The sequence below is a fragment of the Delphinapterus leucas genome, chromosome 7 (genome assembly GCF_059928025.1).
Source record: "Delphinapterus leucas isolate spDelLeu-1000000601 "Yukka" chromosome 7, BTC_Dleu_Yukka2, whole genome shotgun sequence".
Lineage (NCBI taxonomy): Eukaryota > Metazoa > Chordata > Mammalia > Artiodactyla > Monodontidae > Delphinapterus > Delphinapterus leucas.
In genome coordinates this window covers 72,767,008-72,788,767 of record NC_143135.1, presented here as the reverse complement: position 1 = coordinate 72,788,767, position 21,760 = coordinate 72,767,008, and positions in this window count along the sequence as shown.

Below are 21,760 nucleotides of genomic sequence, written 5' to 3'. Positions count from 1 at the left end.
GGGCAGGACAGGAATAAAGATACTGATGTAGAGAATAGACTTGAGGACACGGGAAGGGGCAGGCATAAGCTGGGACAAAGTGAGAGAGTGGCATGGACATATATACTCTACCAAATGTAAAACAGATAGCTAGTGGGAAACAGCCACATAGCACAGGGAAATCAGCTCGGTGTTTTGTGTCCACCTAGTGAGGTGGTATAGGGAGGATGGGAGGGAGACGCAAGAGGGAGGAGATGTGGGGATATATGTATACGTATAGCTGATTCACTTTGTTATAAAGCAGAAACTAACACACCATTATAAAGCACTTATACTCTAATAAAGATGTTTAAAAAAGAAATAAAAGCAAAGGTTCCCAAATCAAAGAAACAGAATGGAATACCTATTTTATTTGGTATCAAGAAACCTCCATAAAGCTAAAAAAAAATCTTCATTGAAAATACTCATTGCAAATAGCTAATAAAAATTAGACACATTACACACCTGAAACAAAAAACTATGACTGGCATAACTCCTACTGCTCCCCCCTATCCTCCTTTATCTGAGTACTCATTCTAGTAATCCTCTTTCCGAATTGTCTTCCTAGTCTAAAGAGAGTACAAGACTGTAAACAAAAGTCTGCCAAATTAGTAGCCTTACAGATACTCCCACATCTACCCTCAAAGGAGAGTCCTCTTATGAGCACCACCACCCCCAGATCTGAGGAGACACTGAAGGATTTTCTGGTAAACTGCTATGTTATTCCCTTAAACGGCGAAGAAAAACTAGTTAAAATTAGTGGAAAATCTTATCAGATTCTAATAAGTACCAGAGCTACACTCTCTACTTTAAACCCCACTTGGATCCTGTTAATGGGATCTTGAAAAACTCGCAGAAGCTGGGTAAGGTTGAGAATTCTTGCCAGAGTCAGCTTTTCTAGATCTCTCTCTGTAATCCCTGGAAGAGTGAGAGAGGAATAAAAATTCACGTTGTCCCGTCCTTTTCAAATCCAGGCCATTGGTTACTGATCTTTGGGAGTGGCTCTAGATCTTTTGAAGATTAATATCTTTTTCATTCTCTTGAGGGCACATCTTGAGCCCAGAGTGTTGTTCAGTACTTCTGTAAGTGTTTAATGTTTACACTGGCTAGAAACTACAAAGTAGCTCTGTGGTCATAAATTGGCCAAGTTACAAAGCCTGATAGATATTTTTTATGTCTTCTCCCCCAATCTAAAATAAAGCTGTATACCTGGGGGGTGGGGGAATTTTTTAAGTACTTGTAAAAGAGTTTATGAGGGGTAGATCTACCAATAATGTCATTTAAGTTGCAACTCAATTCATTAAGGAATTAAAGACACCTGTTATTTTCTTTAACAAAACTAGAACAAAACTAGAAATTCTGCTCTGTAGTCATTACAATGTCCACTCATTCTTTTTACCAATCTAAAAACCTTCCCTATTTATCTCAAAAGGCTTGTAAGTATTGCAAAAATTCTGTCCTGAGGATACTGAAGTCCTTCTTGAAGGAACTTCCATTCTTTCCCTGTGCCTTTGAGATATAAATGTTCTACAAACTTCAGAAAATTATTCTTATCATAAGGAAAATGAAAGGAGTAAAGGTCATTTGAAACTTAGGCAAGTAAAAAATCTTAAGTGTCTTCTCCACAAATATTATAAATAGTTTTAGCCATCTGAGCAGGTAATCTTAACACTCCATCTATCAGAAAAACAGCTTAGATTCAACTTCTTTTAAAGCTAGTGAATTTTCTATTATTGTACTTAATTCATGGTTAAAATTTTAAAATCCAAGATATAAGGCATTTGTTTCTGTCTGTCTATAAGTTTATATATGTCCATATATATATATATATATATATATGTGTGTGTGTGTGTTATAGATGTGTGATATGTTCTACCTCTGGAGGGTACCACTAAAAGTAATCTGTAAAAGAGCTCTATTATTATTGGCTTACAGCAAATTAAGCACTTATATAAATTAAATTCTCAGAAACATAATGGAAAATAACCCCAATAAATTTCAGGTACCTGTGGTCTGAGACAATATTTAGTATTAATGCTAGTTTAAATTTGTTGGTATAATTAAAACAGGTATGTCTTTAAGGTTATCACCACTAAGTACACTACTTTTATTCTATGTAGGCTTACTAAAGGTCAATGAGTTGTTATCTCTTACAAAATCTGTCTCGTCAAGAAAAATAGTTTGGGATAATTGCTAACTATCTAATGTCTCATGAAATATATTTAACATAATTGTTAAGACAGAGTAAATTGAATGATGTAAGTAGGATAAAATGTTTTTAGGTGAGATTTTAAAATAGTTTCCTTCAATTTTTTGGTAACCTGAAATGTTAAAGTTTTACTTGGTTATGGTAAATGATGAAATAAGTTAAAGTCATTGAATATCAAGATCTTTTCCAAATAAGATAAAATACTGAAACATTAATGCTGAGCATATGTTTACCCACTTTTGCTTCTTTTTTACAGAAGAATAAAGGATATTTGTGTTTACTAGTAAACATGTTTTGTGGTATGCTGAGAAACTTCCCATGAGAAAGAATATGTTTCTAGAAATTATTAAAGGTGTTTATAAATTTGTCAAGCCACAGAATGTCAATACAGTTCAAAATTGCTCACTTCTTAGCTTTCACTTGAAAATTAAAGGTTTCTAAGGGTTAAAAATATTCTAATATATGGGGCTATTTGACTAGAAATAGGAAGTGAAATATCTCCATATGCAAGAAAGTAAAATGTGTGTTTTCAGTAAAAGAAGTATAAAAAGTGGGAATGCATTTTGTTAAGGAAAATAAAACTTTTTTTTTTTTCACAAAGAGAAACTGGTTATTTCCAAATGGGAAAGAGGAAAAACATAGTTCAAAATCTAAATGCAAAAAGAAAGTTGGAGAAAGTTTGTGGAAAATGAATTTTTGAAGGAAATTTTAATGTGTGTTCAATATTGCTAGAATTAGGATAAATTTAATTAAGTTAAATAGTTTTTAATATTAAAAGTAAATTGGTACAAAATTAGAATATATTTTTCTCTTTTGTTAAAAGGAAAAAGATTTCTTGAACTATTGGTCTGCTTTTGATAAGAGATGGTAAAATATTTTTCTTTACTTTTTAAATCTTCCTAGAAAACAGAGAATTTGTGTCTTGTCAAAATAATCTTCTATGTCTTTATCTTTAATAGCTTAAGAAACCTGAATCTTCCCTATTTAAAAAGCTAAGTTTTTGTACAACTATTAATATTTAACTTTCTGTATTTGTTGGCAAAGTCTTTGTCACTATGGTTAAATGGATAACTAAGTATTGTTTCACAGTGACTATGATCTTATTTGACTGTTTTAAAATCTTTTTGATAGTTTTAACAAACTTCCCCCAAATCAAATTCCAGATGAAGATTTTTTACTTCAAACTAACTTTGGGATTTTCAAGAGAGTCCATGGAAAATCACAAAAGATCTGTTCTGTCTCCTTATAAAAAGAAAAAGAGATGGTACATTAATTAGGCTGATATGTTAAATTATATGGGAATTATTGTCAAATAAGACATAATACCACACTTTCTTCATGCTGTATTTTTATAGTTACATAAGTGTTCCAGACTTTGTTCCTAAAGTCTGATATACTCTGGAACAATGTTATCATTGTAATTCCAGTTATCATTTTAAGATATTGTATATGGCAGAAATAACCAAATTTCCTTCTCAACTCCATTTTAGTGAACTCTCATCAGATCTATAACAATGAGCGTTTTTGGTTTTTGTCATTCACAGATAGTTATTGTTTTATTCAGATGTTTATGCAAAAACGTTCCTACAAAAGTGCTTCATTTTAAACAAGACTCATGGAAAAGACTTTTGACAAGTAAAATTTTCTGATAACTTTAAAATCATAAAACTGAACTGGGTAAAAACTTCTATAAATAATGGAAAAACTAAATTCAAGAAAAACAAAGTATTAGTTACATGGGACTGAATTAACTGAGGAAGATGATTATAATTTTTATGACTTTTAGTTTGAAACATTGTTGGATCCTTAATGTTTTGTTTTCCCAGATTTAAAGGAACCTTTTCTTTTATGCTATCTATGACTTACAGAAATTTTTTAAAGTGTACATCTCTAAGCACTTTTTTTGTAAAAGATGAAACGTTTACTTTTTCTCCTTACCTGATCCCTCCAGTAATTTTTATGACAATATAGTTAGTTATTTGCATAAATTTAGTGAGAATCTGTTTGCCTCGTTACAGGAGATAATTGGAAATATTGGTTATATTAATAAGAATTTGCCTAGACTGCTATATTTGAGAGAGGTGTGCATAGATTCAGATATGACCAGACAGTTTTAAGGAATTAAGGTTGACTTTACAGAGTGAATAAAGCCCCTTCAGGAAAGATAGCCTCTTCAATAGGTGGTGCTGGAAAAACTGGACAACCACATGTAAAATAATTAAATTAGAACATTCTCTAACTCCATACACAAAAATAAAATCAAACTGGATTAAAGACCTAAATGTAAGACAAGATACTATAAAACTCTTAGAGGAGAACAAAGGCAGAACATTTTTTGCTATAAATCTCAGCAATATCTTTTTTGATCCACCTCCTAGAGTAATGAAAATAGAAACAAAAATAAACAAATGGGATGTAATTAAACTTAAAAGCTTTTGCACAGCAAAGGAAACCATATGCAAAATGAAAAGACAACCCACAGAATGGGAGAAAATATTTGCAAATGATGCGACCTACAAGGAATTAATCTCCAAAATACACAAACAGCTCATGCAGCTCAATATCAAAAGAACAAACAACTCAATCAAAAAATAGGCAGAAGATCTAAATAGAAATTTCTCCAAAGAAGACATACAGATGGCCAAAAAGCACATAAAATTTGTTCAACATCACTAATTATCAGAGAAATGCAAATCAAAACTACAATGAGGTATCAACTGACACCAGTCAGAATGGTCATCATCAAACAATCTACAAACAATAAATGCTGGAAAAGGTGTGGAGAAAAGAGAACCCTCCTACACTGTTGGTGGGAATGTAAATTTGTACAGCCACTATGGAGAACAGTATGGAAGTTCCTAAAAAAAACAAAATTAGAGCTACCATATTGATCCAGCAATCCCACTCCTGGACATATATCCAGAGAAAGCCATAACTGAAAAAGATATATGTGACCCAATGTTCATTGCAGCACTATTTACAATAGTCAAGATATGGAAGCAACCTAAACGTCTGTCAACAGATGAATGGATAAAGATATTGTACATACGTACAATGGCATATTACTCAGCTATAAAAAAGAATGAAATAATGCCATTTGCAGCAACATGGATGGACCTAGAGATTACCATACTAAGTAAAGTAAGTCAGACACAAAAAGACAAATACCATGTGATATCACTTATACATAGAACCTAAAAAAAACAAAAACAAAAACAAATGAACTTATTTACAAAACAAAAACAGACTCACAGACTTAGAAAACATATGTATGATTATCAAAGCAGAAATATGGGTGGGGGGAGGAATAAATTAGGAGGTTGGGATTAAAATATACACTCTACTATATATAAAATAAATAATCAACAAGGACCTAGTATATAGCACAGGGAACTCCACTCAATATTCTGCAATAACTGATATGGGAAAAGACTCTGATAAAGAATAGGCACATGTATATGCATAATTGAATCACTTTGCACTACACCTGAAACTAACACAACATTGTAAATCAACTATATTCCAATATATATAAAATAAAAATTTTGAAAATGAAATAGAGGCTAAAAAATAGAAAGGAGCAATGAAACTGAGAGCTGGTTCTTTGACAATATAAACAAAATTGGCAAACCTTTAGCTAAACTCACTAAGGAAAACAATAAAAAAGGCTTTGATAAATAAAATCAGAAATGGAAGTGGAGAAATAACAATGGATACCACAGAAATACAAAGAATTATAAGAAAATATTATGAACAGCCATACCGCAACAATTTGAACACCATAGAAAAAATGAACAAATTCTTAGAATCATATAACCTTGCAAGATTTATCAACATGAAATAGAAAATCTGAACTGACTAATCACTAGTACAGAGATTGCACAGAGATCAAAAAATACCAAAAAAACAAAGTCCATGCCCATACAGCTTCATATGTGATTTCTACCAAATATTAAAAGATGATATGATACCTATTCTTTTTAAACTATTCCAAAAAATTGAAGAGAAGGGAATTCTTCCTAATGCATTTTACAAGGCCAACATCTGCCTGATATCAAAACCAAAGACAACACAAAAAATAAATTTACAGGTCAATATCCCTGATGAATATAGATGTAAAAATTATTAACAAAATATTAGCAAACCAAATACAAAAATATATTAAAAGGATCGTACACCATGAACAAGTAAGACTTATTCCAGTGATGCAAAGATGATTTAACATCTGCAAATTAATCAGTGTGATAGACCGCATTAACAAAATGAAAGTAAAAACTATATGACTTTCTCAATAGATGCAGGAAAAAGCTTTTGACAAGGTTCAATATCTGTTTATAATAATAATTCTTAGTAAAAAGTTATTGAAGAAATATACATCAAAATAATACAGACCATATATGACAAACATCATACTTAATTGTGAGAAACTGAAAGCTATCCTTCTAGGATCAGGAACAAGACTAAGATGCCCACTCTCACTCATTTAACATAGTATTGGAAGTCCTAGACAGAGCAGTTAGGTAAGAAAAAAAGGTATCCAAATTGGAAAGGAAGAACTAAAGCTGTCACTACTGCACTTGACATGATTTTATATATATAAAATGCTAAAGACTTCAATAAAAAAACTATTAAAAATAATAAATGAATACAGTATAGTTGCAAGGTACAAAATCAACATACAAAAATCTGTTGTGTTTCTATATGATAACAATGAGCTAGCAGAAAGAGAAATTAAGAAAACAATCTCATTTACAATCACAACAAAAATAATAAAAATACATAGGAATAAATTTAATCAAAGAGGTGAAAGACCTATACACTGAAAACTATAAGACATTCATTCTTAAAAGAAATTGAAGAGGACACAGTTAAATGAACAGATAGTCCATGTTCATGGATTGGAAGAATCAACATTGTTAAAATGTCCATATTACATAAATAAATCCACAAATTCAATGCAATCCCTATCAAAATCCCAAGGACAATTTTCACAGAAAGAGAGCAAAAAATTCTAAAATTTATAAGGAACCCCAAAAGATCCCAAATAGTCAAAGCAATCCTGAGAGAAAAGAACAAAGCTGAAGGTATCACACTCCCTGATGTCAAACTAATTTGCAAAGTTATAGTAATAAAACATCATGGTATTAGCAGAAAACCAAATACATGTATCAGTGGAAAAGAATTGAGGCCCCAGAAATAAACCCACAAGTGTATGGACAAATAATTTACAGCAAAGGATCAAAATATTCAATACATACAATACATGTACATACAAATACATAGTTTCTTCAATAAATGGTGTTGGGAAACCTGGAGGAACCTCATGCAAAAAAATAAAACTAGACCACTATCTCACACTATACATAAACATCAGCTCAACGTGGATTAAAGACTTGAGTGTAAGACCTGAAGCCATTAAACTCCTAGAAGATGACATAGGCAGTATGCTCTGTGGCATTGGTCTTAACAATATCTTTCTAGATATGTCTCTTCAGGCAAGAGAAACAAAAGCGAAAATAAACAAAGGAGACATCAGACTAAAATGTTTCTGCCAGCAAAGGAAGCCACGAAAAAAATGAAAAGACAACCTACAAAGTGGGAGAAAATGTTTGCAAATCACATATCTGACAACGGGTTAATATTCAAAATATAGAAAGAATGCATTCAACTCAACAACAAAAGAAACACAAAACTTGATAAAAATTGGACATAGGAGCTGAATAGACATTTTTCCAAAGACTTACAGATAGCCATTAGGTACATGAAAGATGTTCAACATCACTAATTATTAGAAAAATGTAAAGCAAAACCAAAATGAGATATCATCTCACATCTGTTAGAATGGCTATTCTCAAAAGGTCAAGAAATAATCAGTGTTAGAGAAAAGGGAAATCTCATACTTTGTTGGTGGGAATGTAAATTGGTGTAGCCACTATGAAAAACATTATGGAGATTCCCCCCCAAATCAAGAATAGATCTACCATATGGTCCAGCTATTCCACTTCTGTGTATTTCTCCAAAGAATGCAGAAACATTAATTTGGAAAGATATATGCACACCAATGTTCCTTGCAACATTATTTACAATGGCCAAGGTATGGAAACAACCTAAGTGCCCATCAGTAAATGAATAGGTAAAAAAGATGTGGTATGTGTATGTGCATATATATATATATATATATATATATATATATATATATATATATACATACACACACACACACACTAGACACTACACAGCCATAAAAAAGATGAAATCTTTCCATTTGCAACAACATGGATGGACCTTGAGGGATATTTACATCAGACAGAGGAAGAGAAACATCATATAATTTTATTCACATATAGAATATAAAAAACAAACAAACAAAAATCAAACCAAACAGAAACAAACACATAGATACAGAGAAAAAAGTAGTGGTTACCAGAGGGAAAGGGGCAGAGGGGAGGATGAAATCAGTAAAAGAAATCAACTGTGTGGTAATAAATGGAAAGTAAATTTTTGGTGGTAAGCATACTGTAGTGTATACAGAAATAGAAATACAATATTGTTCACATGAAACTTATATAGTGTTATAAATCAATGTTATCTTAATCAGAAGTATTACTAAAGATTCAGTACAATTAAGACTCTACTGCTAGCACAGAATCTTGTACCTGTTATATAATAATAACTTATTTAATGGAATTTAAAGAATCTAATCATTGTTAACACTGTTCTAATGTAATATTCCAATGAACAAATGATAGGAGAAATAATTTAGGCAATTTAATTTGGTCAGCACACACTTATTGAGCATGTACTATGTCCAAAACACTCAGCTAACCTCTAGGTATTCAATAGTAAAATAGATAGATAAACCCTGCCCTCAAAATGCTAGATCATTAAGCTGTGTTTCAAAGACTGACAGAACATCATTCTCTCTGTTAGGTCATTAGCTCACCAAAGCAGAATTGTGCCCTAAAAGGCACTTTTGAGCTGTTTGCCTGAAACATTTGAAAGAAGACTTCACAAAGGAGCTCCCTAAGCTGCCTTGAGAGTTTGTTTTAAACCTGAGCACATCTCACAGGATATTTTCAAGATGCTGAGTCTAACCTTTTCTATACAAACACTTTTGAAGAGATTACTATCTAAAGAAGTTGCAATGAAATGCACATATGTTACTTTATTATAGCCATCTATCAGTACTTCAATGTTGGTTTTATGTATTAATTTAAGTATCTTGAGAAATGTTAACATCTTGAAAAAACAAACAAAATATATTCTACCAAGTCAGAAGTTTTATCTCTTTTGTTCAACGTTGTGCCTAGAAAATTACCTAGCTTGATAAATATTTATCAAAGGAATGAAATAAACACACACAAATACTGTCCAAATTATTACAATATAAACTATTAAAAACTAATAAAAGTAAAATTATGTATATTAAGGCCACATGAATATTAGCACAAATGAATAATGTTGGAATTCAGAATGACCTCTGAGATCTGGAAGCAAGAAAAAGAAGATTTATTGGAGAGATTGGAATTGAGCTGATTCTAGAAGAATGTGTAAGATTGAAACTATTAGTGAAAAGGCATTTCAACTAGAAGGAATAGCATGAACAAAGATGAAAAGGAAATAAAGCAAAGGCTTATTCAGGGTAATTTAGTCTGCAGAGGTAGAGGCTTCATCAAAGTAATCATGAGAATGTAACACTGATAAGCAGGATAAGGAGTGATAAGCAAGATGGTGGATATGGTAGAATTTTGAAAAGGCCCTGAAAAAGTTAGAGTTTATGTTAAAAACTTTATAACCACTGTCCTGAATAACTTATTGCCATTTAATAAAAATGTGATTTGTCTCACCAATTTAATTGTAAGTTTTTCTGGTTCTGTTTTTTTGAAGGCAAACCTATATATCCTATGCACTTTAGAGGTGATAGTTTTGCATTGGTAGCCTTGCCTTCTTGGATCCAGTGTTCATGAAATCAGCATTCATTTACTTACTCATTCCCCAAATACTTATACAGTGAGAGACTGCACTGTGCCTGGCACCACTCTGAAAACTGGAACATGTTTATCAGACAGAGATTGTAAGTAAACGCTATGTGGTCTTGGACCATGGGCAAATTTTTATAACTTACATAGGGTTTAGACACTCTAAGGACAGATGGCTGGCCAAAGAGGCAAATAATCTTTTAGCCCTAATAACATCTTAATACCAACACAGCTCAACAATTAATCCAAAATAGGCAATATTGTCTAGTTTACTATTTTTTATTAAATATTTGTTTATAATGTGCCTTTCAAGTCAAGAATCTAGTATAGCTGTTTATAGCCTATCATATTAGGTCTAAATCCTTTGTATTCAAGCTTTTTGATCTAGTATCAACTAATATGAATTCTCTCTCCAACAAGATTCGTTTTAAGTTATTTCCACAGAAGCTAAGGAACACAAATCAGGTCATAAACCTGTAAGAACTAAAAATTGGGTCTGCCCTAGGAAATCTAGGACACTGTGTCCTTAGATGATAGGACCATGCAAAGCAGGCAGTTGTTTCTCAGCTCAGCACCCTCTGAGCTAGAAAGCAGTTGGCTCCATTTAAATAAGTTAAAAATAGACTAACCAGCAGTTAAAATTTAAACACAGCAAAAAGCAGCGAGGACAAGGTTTATTCTTTGATCTCCAAAGGTTTGCTTCATTGAGTCTGATAATGGTGCATGACGTGAAGAATGTTAGCTATACTCTAGTCTCACATTACCTGGGTTTTACTCAGTCATCAGTGTAATTTATCTAAGGGCATTGTGCCGCTAGAAAAAGAGCTCAGCTTGAAGCTTTCTAGCTTACACAGCAGGAGTCTTCTAGAAATTCTGCCAGTGGTAAGGAAACTCTTATTTATGGAATCAGGGATCCTTGTTAACATTTTGACTGCAGTGGCTTGTAGGCAGGAAACTTTTATTTCATTTTTTTTTTCCGTTGCCAGATTGGTCCTATTTGCATGAGGCTGGAACATATGCAGAATTAAGATTTGTCCCTAAATCCAGGGACCAAATTAAATCACAATGACAATAAAATTATTTTAAACAGAATTTTTTTCTCATTGGTTTAAAAGAACTACGTGCTTTGTGAGGGTGTGGGGGGGGGATTTGTAGGTAATAGTTATAACTAAACCCTGTTACAATGGGTTCTCTAAGGAGTATAGTTTGAAGGATGCCCATGATGGAACAGGGGAAGCTGGGTAATTATATTCAGGTAGGGTTTTTTTTACTATGTTAACAAACAAGAGTATATAAACACATATTATGAATACAAACACTTATTTTTAACTACATATAAATGAAAAATAAAGCAAATTCAAATACCAAGTAGTGGAATCTGCATTTAAGTACTCCACGACTAAAAGTATGTGGGTTACTCTCATATATTTTCTGTAAGAACTCCAGGTTTTCCTTAATTCCTGCCTGATAAAGGCAGAGAAGAGATAGATTGAGGTACCCCCACTGCATGAGAGATGCACAAAGAAGAGTTACCTTGATCAGTGAAGAACAGAAAGTAAAGGCAGAGGATATATTAGTAACAGTTATACAAGAGTTGTAAAAATAAGAGAACTGAACTGAGAATAGGACCAATTAATTGGTTCTAAGCTTATCCTCTCTCCCTTCATCCATACATGCATGTATCCATTCATTCATCAATTAGGTTTTAAGTATTAAATAAAAGTTGTGAGCCAAGCACTGCCTCTAACAAAGGAGCTCAAAATTTAGTACAAAACCAAAATCATCTAAATGGATAAATCACAATATAACTCAGGAAGTACTATTATAGCTTTAATAGAAACCTAGTGTTGTGGAGTTGGAGACAGCCTCTCTGTGGATGGACTATTTGAGCTGGGTCTTAAAGAATGAATAGGAGTTTTCCAGGATAAAAATAGGAGGAAAACATTCTAGGTAATCATAGCAGCATATAAAAAGGTTCAAAGTTGCATACTAAAACAACAATATCCCTGATGTTTCCATGTAAAGGTGAAAAGATGAGGAGGATGTTAGATTAATGGGGAGCATTGATGAGAGATAATTTATGGCTGAATTTTGTGCATCTGAAAACACATATGTAAAGGATATCATAGATGAATAGTCAACAAACCTGAAACTTTGCATTAAATACACTCCATTGAAAGGTCTGAAATTTGTTATCCTTGTGGATATCAAATGGCTGCCTGGTGAAGCATCCAGTACACAGTGATCAACTTTACTTACAAATCAAATTCACTGGAATAAAATTATAGTAAATTAATTACTGCTCTATACTGATGCATGCTCACTAATTGCCAATAAATGGACTTTCTCATTCAAATAATTCTCAGAACCTCTAAAAATTTACCCTTGAAAACCTAGGACCAATTTGGCAAGGTTGTAATTCCCATGGCCTCTATCTCTTCCTCCATTTGATTTGTATAGTCTTCTGGAGTTTTCCTTGTTGTTGTTTTTTTTACTTTGATGATTATAAATAATATGAGCCATACTGAGGACAAAACAATTCCCCATCAAAACTCTGGCCCAGATATGAACCAAAAACTCCCATTTCTTTAGATCACTATAGTTAATACATCTAAGATATGCTAGAATTCCAAAACAAAATAAAAACATTAAAAAAACTATGAAAATGTAAAAAATATTATTACTCTCTAAATATTTTTTCTCACTGTCAATTTTTAAAAGTATATCCTTCAATTATTGTGTCTAATTCACTTTCCAACAGTATACAATTTAGTTCATTAAATCAATCACTTCACTGAGTGATTTTTTAATTAAACAATGCAATGGCTACTTCTCATCCCTCTTTCAAATGAAGCTAGGTATCACTTAATATCGGGGAACATTTCATTTTTAAATTATCTTTTCCCTCATCTTCATTATGTTCAGCAGGAATTCTCAAACTGTAATGAGTATTATAATCTACTGTGTAGCTATTTAAAAATGCAGCTCCCTAAAATGTCAATTCATTTCCTCATTTATTCAATCCTACAACACAAAACTGTTTAAGGTGAGAGCAAATTCCTAAAAGAGTTCTTTGTTTTGTATATTCTTTAATATATATAGATCTTATTTTCCAATTTTGGTAAGCTGATACATTGGTACTAGTGGTTATCTTTTCACTCACACTGACTTTCAATATTTTATTCTTTTGTCTGTCAATATTAAATGGTATTTTTGACTCCTAAACATTACCTCTTCAGCAGTCAATGATTTAAATCTATTTTTCCCTTTCTCTCTCCCTTCTTCTCTGATTTTTCTTCTTCTCTTATTTTTTTTTTCTATTTGTCAAACCACATAATGTTTACATGATACTTGTTTAACCATTGTTACCACCCTTGATTGAGTCTTGGTTCTACAATTTAAAATAATAAATGATCCAACAGTCCCTTTTTTCAAAGTTTCTACAGGCAGCTATGGTTAGATAATATTCATCATCCAGTGGAATCCTCAGGAACAGCACACATGCCCAGTATACTCTGGAGTTATTGAATGTTGCAAACAGGTTTTCTATGTCCTTAATACTTGAAGGACAGTTTGACTTGATATAAAATCCCTGGCTCATCTATTCTTTATTTAAATTTCTTGAGAATGTTGTTATCCTGCTGCTTATTTTGTACATTTTTTAAAGAAAAATAAGTCTTTTTCCCTTGTAAGTTATTTGATCTTACTATCTAGAGGTCCTAAGACACTTTTCAATCTTTTGATTTTAAGTTTTATTAGAATATATCTCAGAATTTATTGTTCTGGTCAATATTACCAGGTACCTATGAGCCCTAACAACGTATGCTTTCAGATCACTTATTTCCAGAAAGTTTCCTTGGGTTATACTTTAATATTTTAAACTGTTCTGTGTATTTTTGATGTTCTCTTTAGGCACCCAATGTTCATGTGTTAGATCTTCTTTACATATCTCTCATTGACTCCTTTACTCCTTTCTTGAATTATTTTTATTCTCATGGTTACTTTCCAATTTTTTTTAATATTCCTTATTCAATTTTCATACATATTCCTTCTTAGACATATTGCAATATAATTGTTATTTATGATATGATTTTGTCTTTTTTCTTGTATTTCTTTCCTGAGTTTAATCAACTACCATTAAATTTCTTCATAGTTTTGTCCACTGCTGTTTTAATTTCCAAATTTCTAGTTCAAGGTATATTTTAAGATCCAAAAATGCTTTAATGACAAGATGTAATTCCATTTGAAGTGTTGTATTACTATTTTCTTCTCATTATATAATTATTTTGAGGAAAAAATTATCAACTATGATATTATGATTCAAATTTTCTCTTCTCTTCTTACAGTAGCTTTGTAAGACATTCAGTTGCTTTTTATTCCTTATATTTAGTCTTTGGTGGGAAAGATTTCTAATTTACAAGTGCCCTCTTCTCTTGAGTAAAGGAATTGAATTTTCTTTAATTGAAGATATTTGGTGAGAGAAGGGGAGTTAAGCATATATTCTTTTTATTTATCACTTCAGAATCCTTAAATTTCCCCTCTCATCCCTTTCTTTCCCCTCAATACTTTGTCTCTGAGGTTAATCTCACCTTCTTTGTTTACTTGATTATACCCAGAACCCATACTTTCTCAAAGGTGGTATATCTACTCTCCCTCAACTTTAAACCCTTTCCTACTAAGTATAAAAGTAAGTATATAACTCATTAGTTTTGTACTTACTATTTGATTTTCTTTTACTATCATTGATTATATCTGTGTTCCGTCTTATTTCTAAATGTCCCCAAATCTTTTTCATGGAGTTGCTAGTTTGAGGTTTGGTTGAGAGCTTTGTTGGAAAGAGATATTTATTTTCCAACTTACAGGTAATTTAAAGGTTAGATTCCTAGGGTTGTCAAAAATATGGAACATGTGCTTTTTGTTTGTTTGTTTTTTCTTTGTTTTTTTTTTTTTTGCAGTACTCGAGCCTCTCACTGTTGTGGCCTCTCCCATTGCAGAGCACAGGCTCTGGACACGCAGGTTCAGCGGACATGGCTCACAGGCCTAGCCACTCCACGGCATGTGGGATCTTCCTGGACCGGGGCACGAACCCATGTCCCCTGCATCGGCAGGCGGACTCTCAACCACTGCACCACCAGGGAAGCCCCTGGAACTTGTGTTTTTATTTGTTATTCCTGCAGATTTGGATGAATGTATGTAGGAATTTAAAATCAGACAACTGCCATTGTTCTCCATAGTCTTCCTCATGTATGTTTAAAGAAATTTGTTCAGATAAAGCCAAAACCAAAATGATATCCTTAGGTGAAGACATTCTGGCATGGTTGAACTGAAATATTGTGGATAATATTGTAAAAGTTTCTTTAACTTTTGCATCTTTGCATCTGACAATATTTGACAGGATTGAAGTCTAAGAATAGAGGTAAAGAGAAATTTCCTTTAATTTTAGTTTAAAGAAACAGATAGGACTCTGGTTGAGGAAGCAGAGGAGATAAGTACATGGCACTGGTTTGTGGCCCTGCATTATGATGGCAGACTGCATTAACAAGGGAAGAATAGTTTGCAGTTATGGATGCTAGAATGTATTAATATAGCATATTATTCTAAGTTTTTTTCTTTTTACATGGCAATTAATTTGTGTTTTCCAAGGCTTCAGAAGAGTTTGGCTAAACATACAGAGTAGTGTTAGATATGTTTGTTAATCAAGGAATAATACTTAGGTGGAGAAGGTTAAGATGGTAGTAGCAATAGACTGAGTAAATAAGTTACAAGCCCAGAAGATAAGATTTGCAAGTCTCTGAAACCATGTTATTCCAAATCAGGATAACTGTCCAATGTAATAAATGACAACCAAGACAGATCTGTGAAACATGCAAACATTCATTAAGAACAGGAAGTGGCCAAATATGAAAAAAAAATTGGTTTTGTATTCTCATCAGAAATTATAGTTCAGGTAACTCTTATTTGTGGCTTAAAAGGAAACTTGATGTTTGAAGTCTGGATAATTCCAAGTCATTGAACTCAATTTGAATTTGTGGAAGCAAAAACTGAAGAGAGTATTATCTTTCAGAAGGATAAGTGTAGGCCAGGCTTTAGTTACATCCTAGGATTAGGTAGTTCATCTAGATCAACTAGATAGTTACATCTAGAAAAGATACTAAGATAGATCACTGCATACTGATTATAAAATGTTTAGCCCAACAGTTACACATGATAAGCACTCAATAATTATTATTTTTTATAATATGGCTAATACCTTATATATATAATATACACTTCTTTTCTGAATTTAAAATCTATAAGTGATTAGCTGAATGAAAATAACTCATTGTGTGTGTATGTGCATGCTGTGTAAGGATAGATTATGTATTTTTGTATATGTCTAATATTGTGTTTGTATTCTATGTTGCCTCTTAAAAGTATTTCAGTCACTCAAAAATTGCATATAGTCAAGATATCATAATTTTCTTGCACAATATACAAAGAAACTAAACATTTGCATTATTAACTCAGATAATTATGTAAAAACAGTGACAGTATGGCATTTGAACAATGACTTTCTACTCCCTGCGCACTCCCAGATTAGTATGATAGAAATTCCCTCTAGGTAGGAGTAGCCAAGAACACAGCTCTAACCCCAGTTTTCTGTGGAAGGGTATCTTCTTGGGAAGGGCAAGACATCAGAATTTATTATACCTTTTTTCCCAAATGTTTGCAGAGCCAAAATTGCAGTCGAGTACAGCCAAGAAATCAGAGACTCCTTTTATCCATTGAGCCCAACTCATTAGCGGGAGTCCTACCTCAGGCACAGCATGCTGAGAATACTAGGATGCTCAATATCTTTCACCCCAGCTCACTTGTAGGAAGGAGGTTCCACACCACGAGAGACATACCTAGAAAACCAGAGGTGAATACCCCTGTTCAGCACTCTTCTCCCAAAGCAGGAATCACTAAGAGAAAAGTGGTCCACTATCCTTAGCTCTCATCCTGGGAGATTGGCTCAGAAATTTTGTCCAATTGCAGAGAAAAATCTTAAGAGCAGAGAGCTCTGAAGCTTTACTAAAAGAAACCTACTTTATTTGAAACACTGTGGGAGAAGTTCAAGCTTAATGATGCTCTCAAAAACAACAGAGGTTTTGATGATAAGCAATTAAGTGGAGGTAACTTCATGAGAGCAACAAGTTCTAACATAGGACAATTACTCTATCAGAGAAGGGATGGGAAAGAGACAGCTAAGAAATTCTCCCCTATGATCATAAAAAAAGTCAAATGTTGGCCTCAAATACTATCCTTGCAAAGAATCCTGAATGTAATTGGATCAGACTCTGGAGAATTATATGCCCCAGGGGCCTGTTGAAAGTAATAGAGCACATAGTCAGTAACTGGGTGCCATCAGGGACAAAGACAGTAAAAGATAACACTGCTGAACCTACTGTCCTCCCAGGGTGACTGTGAAAAGGTTCAAGTCTATGCACTCTGAAGAACTACATCAGAGGCTTCACACTGCAGGGCAAATAGATTTCATTAAAATGTTCCAACCAGTCATTGAACAAACAGAAAATGACAACTACTACTTGGAAGAGTCAACAAGGAAATAGAAGAATTGAACATTGTAAACCAACCAGATCTAATAGATATCTATATAACAATCCACCAACAACAGTATAGTGCATATTCTTTTCAATAACACATTAAACATTTCCCAGAGAAGAGCATGTGCTAGGCCATAAAACAGATTATAATACTTTAAACTAACTGAAATTATACAAAATATATTTCCCAACCACAACTGAGTGAAATTGGGAGTCAATAACAGAAAGAAATTGGGGAATTTACAAACATGTGAAAATTAAACAACATACTCCTAAATAACAAATGGATCAAAAAGGGAATTACAGGGATAAAAAATTTGTGACAAATTAAATGAAATCATATTATACCAAAGCTTATTGGATGCAGCTAAAGACCTGCTTAGATGGAAAGTTAGAGCTGTAAATGCTTAAAATTTAAAAAGGGAAAATCTCAAATCAATAATTCAACATTTTACCTTAAGTCACTGGAAAAAGAGCAAACTCAAATCAAAGTAGGAAGAAGAAAGTGAATAATAAAATTCAGATTGGAAATTAATAAAATAGAGAATAGAAAAGTGGAGAATATAAGCAACACTAAGAGTTGGTTCATTGAGAAGATAAACAAAATTTACAAATCTTTACCTAGATTGAACAAGAAAAAAAATAAAGACTCAAATACTAAAATCAGGAATGAAAATGAGGGCCTTACTACCGACCTCACATAAATAAAAAAGAATTAGTAGAAATACTATTAAAAATTTTATGCCAAAAATTAGATAACTTAGATAAAATTGACAAATTCCCAGAAAGACATAAACTACCAACACTGACTCATGAAGAAGTAAAATTACAAATAGACTTACAACATATAAAAGGAGTGAATTAGTAATTAGGAAAAAAAAACAAGAACAAAAAAAAACTATCCACAAATAAAGTCAAAGCCCAGGCTCAGATTACTTCACTGGTGATTTCTACCAAACATTTAAATAATTAATACCATTTCTTCACAAACTCTTCCAAGAAAAAAACAGAAGAGAAAGAAACACCTTCCAATTCTTTCTCCAAGTCCAGTATCACCCTGATCCCAAACCAAATGTAGACATCATAAGAAAAGAAAATTTCAGATCAATATATCCTCCAAATGTAGAAGCAAAATTAGCACATCAAATCCGATAACATAAAAAATTAGGCACCAGGACCAAGGGGAATTTAGCCCAGGAATGCAAGTGTTGGTTTAACATGTGACAATCAATTGATATAATACAACATGTCAGTGGAATTAAGCACTTTTAAAATTTATTGCAATAGACACAGAGAAAGTATTTAACAAAATCCAACATCCCTTCATGTTGAAAACACCAACAAACTATAAATACAGAGGACTGTCCTCAACTTGATTAAAGTCACCTACCAAAAATAATTAATGGCTAGCATTATACTTAATGGCAAAAAAAAAAAAAAATATGCTTTACCCTCAAAATCAGGAACAAAACAAGTATGTTCTCTCTCATCACTTCTATTCAACATTTTACTGGACATTCTAGTAAGGGCAATAGAGCAAAATAGGTAAATAAATGGCATCCAGATAGAAACAGAAGAAGTAAAACTATTTTTCCAAAGGACATGACCTTACACAGAAATACTAAGAAAATCCACCAAGAAACTATTAGAACTAGTAAACAATTTCAGCAAAGTTGTAGCATGTAAGATTGATATACAAAAGCATTTGTGTTTCTACACACTAGAAGAGAACAATCCAAATATGAAATTAAGAAAACCATTCAATGGACAGTAGTAGCAAAAATAATGAAATATTTAGTAAAAACTTTAATGAAAGAATTTCAAAACAAGTACTCTGAAATTAATAAAACATTGTTGAAATATTAATGAAAATCTAAATAAATGGAAGACACTCCATGTTCATTGATTGGATGACTTAATATTAAGTTGACAAAAGTCATCAATTTCATATCAATTTCCAGATTCAGTGAAATACCTGTCAAAATCTCAGGTTCCTATTTTGCAGATTTAACAAGATGATCTTAAAATGTCTATGGAAATTCAAAGGACTCAGAATTGTCAAAATAATCTTGAAAAAGAGCAAGGCTATAAGACACATTTCCTTATTTCAAAACTTACTACAAAGCTAACCATAGCTAACATGTATCAAGACATGAGATAACGGACCAAAGAACAGACATACAGATCAATGGAATAGAGTTGAGTGTTCCAAAATAAACCCCCTCAATTACACTCAGTTGACTTTTGACAAGGGTGCTAAACAACTCAAATGAATAAGAATAGTCTTTCAACAAATAGTGCTGTTCCAATAGCTTATCCACATGCAAAAGAATGAAGTTGGACCTGTATTTCACACCATACACAAAGATTAACCCAATGGATCAAAATCCTAAAAATAAAAGCTAAAACTATAAAACAGAAAAAAAAAGCATAAATTTCTGTAACCTTAGACAAGAAAATGGTTTCTTAATTGTAACACCAAAACCACAGGCAACAAATGAAAAACATTTAAGTTGGACTTCATCAACATTAAAAATGTGTGTGCTTCAAAGTATATGATCAAGGGCTTCCCTGGTGGCGCAGTGGTTGAGAGTCTGCCTGCCGATGCAGGAGACACAGGTTTGTGCCCCGGTCCGGGAAGAGCCCACGTGCCATGGAGCGGCCGGGCCCGTGAGACATGGCCGCTGAGCCTGCGCATCCGGAGCCTGTGCTCCACAATGGGAGAGACTACAACAATGAGAGGCCCGCATATATGATCAAGAAAGTGAAAAAGAAAAACACAGAATGGGAGAAATTATTTATATTTATATGAGATGTATCTAGAATACATAAGAACACTTACAACTCAATAATGACACAAATTATTTAATTTACAACTCAATAGTGTCACAAATTATCCAATTTAAAAATGGTCAATAGAATGAACCAAAATTTCAACAAAGAACATACACAAATGGCCAATAAGCATATGAAAAGATGTTCAACAACATTAACCATTAGGGAAATTCAAAAAAAATTTCAGTGAGGTACCACTTCATACACAATAGGATAGTTATAATCACAAAGACAGGTAATGTCAATGTCAAATGTTGACAAGGATGTAGAGAAATTGAAAACATCATATGCTGGTAATAAGAATGGTGCTGTCACTTTGGTAAACAGTCTGACAGCTCCTCAAAGCTTTAAATAGCGTTATTCCACTGCCAAGATAAATGGAAACATATATTCACCCAAAAACTTTTACATGAATGTTCATAGCACCATTATTAATAAAAGCTAAAATGTAGCAACAACTCAAATGCTATTAACTGATGAGTGGATAAACAAAATATGGCCTACATATACAAGGGAAATTATTTTTTAATAAAGGAATGAAGTACTGGTACAAGCCACAACATGGATTTATCCTTGAAAACATTATGATAAGTGAAAGAAACCAGTAAAAAAAGGACCTCATATGATAGGATTCAATTTATATGAAATATCCAAGATAGGCAAATTTATAGAGGTAGAAAGTAGATTAGTGATTGACTATAGGTGACTATAGGGAATGGGGGTTAATAGTAGGTGACTGTTAAAAGATATGGCATTTTCTTAGGGGATGATGAAATGTTCTAAAATTGATTGTGGCAATCAATTGTTGCATAATTCTGATTATACTAAAAATCATTGAACTGTTCACTTTAAATACATGCATTTTGTGGTATGTGAATTATATCTCAATAAAGCTGTTAACAACAACAACAAAAAGGTGAATTGTTCCTTCTGACATCATGTTTCTTTTGTTCTTTTGAAACGAGGGAATAGTCTCTCTCAGTGTACTCCAAAATACGGGAAGTTCAAAATAAATATATGCAGGATTTTTTTTTTTTTCGGTGCACGGGCCTCTCACTGTTGTGGTCTCTCCCATTGCGCAGCACAGGCTCCGGATGCGCAGGATCAACGGCCATGGCTCACGGGCACAGCCG